We start from the raw sequence: 5,487 nt of genomic DNA on the forward strand, positions 1-5,487 counted from the left end.
CGCGTTTTCACTTAACAGTAACATCACCAGTAGTCGAATTCACTCAACAGTCACATCACCAATAGTCGAATTAAACAGTTCTAGAAGGGTCGAAAAATTCTGAAGGATTTGTTACTCTGGTACCATCCAATGAGTAGTTAATGTTCCAAGTCAGTGAGCTGCTGACCAAGCCATTCTACAATTACCGCTTCTCTACTGAAAACAATTCTCCCTGCCTCCTTTTATCTTGGCGGGTCCGCCTCTCCTGCCACGTAGTTGGAAATTCCGCATTACATAGGAGTGTCCAGATAATTTTGATCAGGAAGTGTATTTCCTTTTATCTGGATGTAGTTAAATTTCAGTATCTACTGTGCATAGTGTTGAGAACATAACCACGAAATCTCGTAACTGTCGAAAATTTCCAGAATGAGATTTTCACTCTGCAGCGGAGTGTGCGCTGATATGAAACTTCCTGGCAGATTAAAACTGTGTGCCGGGCCGAGACTCGAACTCGGGACCTTTGCCTTTCGCGGGCAAGTGCTCTACCAACTGAGCTACCCAAGCACGACTCACGCCCCGTCCTCACAGCTTTACTTCTGCCTGTACCTCGCCTCCTACCTTCCAAACTTTACAGGAGCTCTCCTGCGAACCTTGCAGAACTAACACTCCTGAAAGAAAGGATATTACAGAGACATGGCTTAGCCACAGCCTCGGGGATGTTTCCAGAATGAGATTTTCACTCTGCAGCGGAGTGTGCACTGATATGCAACTTCCTGGCAGATTAAAACTGTATGCCGGGCCGAGACTCGAACTCGGGACCTTTGCCTTTCGCAGGCAAGTGCTCTACCAACTGAGCTACACAAGCACGACTCGCGCCCCGTCCTCACAGCTTTACGTCCGCCAGTACCTCGCCTCCTATCTTCCAAACTTTACAGAAGCTCTCCAGGAGAGCTCAGTTGGTAGAGCATTTGCCCGCGAAAGGCAAAGGTCCCGAGTTCGAGTCTCGGCCCGGCACACAGTTTTAAGTTGCCAGGAGGTGTCGAATATTTGTTATACAATTCACGAAAAAGGATGCTTGATGACGGTTTAGCTTCCTATCGACGTCCATTTCATGAAGGAAGGAGTTTTAAGGAAGCCGGGAAAAGATACGGGAGGAAGTCTTTCGTGACGTCGTGCAATGACATTCGGCTGAAGCTGCTATACAATTTCCTACTACTTCCAGTTGAGTTTCGATGTGTGCCTCGAGGCTTTACATATAAAACCGCATATTACGGTTGTAGCTAGTTTGTGGCACTCCCTGTCTAAGTTTCCCTTTGCACTGCTTTATTGTGTTTTACTTTGGAAAGTAGCGTCCCATGGCCACACTACTTTAAATTACAGTATGACCGAGCCGGCTTGGCTGTCGTGCACGAGCGTCAGGTTATGTTCCCCGTGGAACCCTAGCCGTGCTCCGACGGGTGGTACGGATGCTAATTACGACTGCATATAAGTGGTGTAATTATAGCCAGAAGAAAATAACTCAGCCATTGACAGACTGCAGTGGCGTGGGAAGAGGGGAAGATGAGGAGCAGGTAGTACGAGCACAGCCGGCCCGCGACCAGCCACGCTTTCCAAGCCCCAGTGTGTACCTAAAAACCAGGGCACCCAGTGAGAACGTGGCGCTCCAGAAAGAACGGTTAGTGGCTGACGGCAGGCCCTACCACTCCACACACTGAAACGCCAATCAAAAAAAGGGTTTCAGCCAAAGTATAGAGCACGAAGTTGCATAATAATTTCCCGTGTTGCAAAATGCTCGACTTCAGCACCGTGTCTCTACGCACAACAATCGCAACAATAATCATGCGATTACGTAAGGAACCCAGTGGAAGCCTTTTCTTACTAGACTTGTCCCGAAAAGCGAATGAGTACACGTGACACGTGATCCTCACTATTATGACCAGTTACATGAACTGCCAAGAAGCCGGCACTACGGCCGAACCCCCTAACATTACTTCAACTTCTGACTTCCGTAATACTACTTTATATTTAGGGCAATCACCGCAGAAATATTTGAATAAACAAGACCGCTGCGATTGTTAGAATTCTTAATTGGCGAACACAACCGGTTTCGCAAATTAAATTTGCATCTCCCGGTGCTTCACTGTACACAAAGGAATAAAAGGAGTGATCAGAAATTTAGCCATGGCAAGAAACGGACAAATAAAAGTGGTAAGGTCAGTGTCTGCATCCAGTCAATAGATTAAAGGTTCTACTTAAACCGGTAAAGCCATTCCCAACCTTTATAACCAGATTTTTAAAACTTCTGACTCATGAATCGTCTATGATAAAATGTACTGGGGGTGAGGGCATCCGCAGCTTAAAAAAAGAACCCAGTATAAACGTCAAAGTAAGAACTTAGTAGCTATTACAATAATTAATAATAAAAAACAGGGCTCTAGGTAGGAAAGCGAGCCGGTCGCGGTAGCCGAGCGGTTCTAGGCGCTTCAGTCCAGTCTGCTACGATCGCAAGATTGAATCCTGCCTCGGGCATGGATGTGTGTGATGTCCTTAGGTTAATTAGGTTTAAGTAGTTCTAAGTTCTAGGGGACTGATGACCTCAGAAGTTAAGTCCCATAGTGCTCAGAGCCATTTGAACCATTAATAATGGCGTTAACAACCAGTCATGACATGGCAAAACACATTTACTTACTACAAATATGCGATGCAAAATGTGAGAATGTTGGTTATCATCTAGATTTGACGTTTTGAAGTCTCTGTCAGTCGTGCCTGTAGGAGACGAATAAATCATTATCAACAGCTGAAAGTAGTTTGAACGAAGCCACAAAATGTGGCTACGGGAAGATAAATTTTCTTTCTGCGGTATTGCAAAAATAATTGAATGGGATGTATCAGCTGTGCATAATGTTGGCAACAATGGTTCCGGAAGGCGATATCTAAAGGCCAGGATTCGGCCTCAGATGAGTCACTACTGAGACGAAAGACCGCCATAATCTGCGCTTGGTTGTAGTGCTTCTGCAGCAACCACAAGAGCTTCTGTTGACACCACTAACTGTAACCAATCGGTTACTTGAGGGGCAGCTTTGAGCCCTGTAACATCCACGCCACTAACTGCGAATGACTGCCGTCTGTGGTTTCAGGGGTGTCAAGTTAGAGCTCTTCGTAGGGCGCACTGGAGTTCTGTGGTGTTCTCAGATTAAGCTGTTTGTACGTAAGTTGGTACATTGGTGACGAAGACTGCATGTAAGCGCTTGGAACCAAGCTGTCTACGGTGTAGACACACTGAGCCTACACCAGAAGTTCGGTCTGACGAACGATTTCCTACCACAGCATGAGCTCTCTTGGCGTTATGCTAAGAACATCGACAGAAAATTTATGCACAGACGGCGACTGAACCGACTTTGCTGCCATGACTCAGCTGGAAATTTTTTTCCATTGAAATCAATAATTCTAATTCGAGGCCTTAATGGTGACATTATTTTAACCAGTCAACGACTTCCAGACTGCTGCATAATGTCTGAGAACAGGTATCGAGCCAACGATTGTTAAACCAATCGCCTGTGCCATAAGCTGGAATAATTTAGGACCTGCGCCAAAGTGCAGAACTAACTTCCGGAATCATTATGTCGCGGTGTTACTGTTCACAGTAGTAACGTACGGTGCGAAGTGCAGCACAGAGGCGTGGTATCTGGCATGTGTCACTCCACCCGAGTCCATAAGCTGCGATGTTTATCGACGTTTATTTGTTGTCGCCAAGAATAGTCGGTGTGTTGCTATCATGGAACACATCCAGTGAACGTCTAGCCGTGCGGGTCACGCAAGCAGGGATATATTGCGATAAACCTGAAACCGTCGCACATTTACCGTCACATGCTTTACGGAAAATAATCGAGTGTGTTGGTAATTACGTGTGGAAACATATCTAACCATATATATAATACAGAGTACCAAAAGTAGGCCAAAAAGCAAAGGAATAACAAATGAAATTACATGGTTCCAGAGACCTTTTCAAGTCTCAAATATCTATCACGTATATATGCAGATTGAAACAGGAGACCCGGGTTCGAAACCCGACCTTCGTACATATTTTCATTCTACGCTTCAGTCTGCATGTATACATCAAAGAAATAACACTTATATGTCATGTACATTAGTTTGTCACGCTTAAGTTGCACTAAAGTTTATGGCAACTGCTACAACCAGGAAGAAAGGCCCGAATAAATGCAAGCACTGAGAACGTCTAAAAACGTATACGAGTAATACGTGATAACCGAGCGAGGTGGCGCAGTGGTTAGACACTGGACTCGCATTCGGGAGGACGACGGTTCAATCCCGCGTCCGGCCATCCTGATTTAGGTTTTCCGTGATTTCCCTAAATCATTCCAGGCAAATGCCAGGATGGTTCCTCTGAAAGGGCAAGGCCGACTTCCTTCCCTAATCCGATGAGACCGATGACCACGCTGTCTGGTCTCCTTCTCAAAACAACCAACCAACCAATACGTGATAAGGAAGTAGAAAACGTGTACACGTAAACCCTGTGTGAATGCGATGATCAGAATTACGCCAAGCTCTGAAACACATGAGCGTTCAGATGAAGCGGATAAATGTAACATAAAATGATGAATTCAAACTGGATAGAATGATCGGCCTCGGGAAGACGCATTCGTCACAAAGTAACATTTCGTCTCTTACAAGGCACTTTACGGTGCCGGTAGTGATGTGTGAAACCTGTGACTAGGAAAACATCATCCGCAGAGCCGAACGGGTACTGGACCACGTAATGTCACCTGAACACACGATGAGACCTAGAGCCTGTCCTCAACGCAGGGGCGGATCCAGGATCTCGGTCAGGGGGGGGGGGGGGGAATTTTTTGGTACCTGCCTTCCAAAAAATTAATTCCAAATAAAAGCATTAATACTCTATATACGCACGCACGCACACGCACACGCACACGCACACGCACACGCACACGCCCACGCACACGCACACGCACACGCACACACACATATTCTTTTAGTTTAATTGTGTATCGCTATGTGTTAAGTGTTTTTAAGGAAATAACTTACTGCATTACCTAAAAAATATTCTTCAAATACGACACGTGCACTTGAAAAACTCCGTGTTTGTCTGCTAAAGTAAAATAATCTATAAAAATGCTAATGTTCGTTTCCATTCTTAAATCTTCGAAATTAGTTCACCAATTGCTTTCATATGACAGAATGTTGCCATAGAATTCGCGCATGTGTTTATACGCAGCAATGACGATACGACTGCGAAAAGTTATAATAGGGTATTTGACTGTGTTCAGGAAATCATCTTATATTGTTAATTACGCCAGTATCTGTTTGGATCTGCTGACCGTAACATTTATATTCTTACTGTATGAGAGAATGGATTGTGAATGAATCCACAGACGTTATTTTCGTGTACATTATTACATTTGGCTAATTAATGTTCGTTCACATTCCGCATCAAAAGTGAGAAAAAAGCCAAAATGGGGGAGAAGCGTT

General features: G+C 44.9%; 1 non-coding gene across 1 annotated transcript; it reads right to left on the reverse strand.

The window, feature by feature from the left end:
* Positions 1-469: 469 nt before the first annotated feature.
* On the reverse strand, positions 470-544 carry Trnas-cga. Its single transcript has one exon. It is a non-coding gene; the product is annotated as a tRNA-Ser (tRNA).
* Between the last annotated feature and the right edge of the window lie 4,943 nt (positions 545-5,487).

Source organism: Schistocerca piceifrons, chromosome X, assembly GCF_021461385.2.
Source record: "Schistocerca piceifrons isolate TAMUIC-IGC-003096 chromosome X, iqSchPice1.1, whole genome shotgun sequence".
Classification (NCBI taxonomy): Eukaryota; Metazoa; Arthropoda; class Insecta; order Orthoptera; family Acrididae; genus Schistocerca; species Schistocerca piceifrons.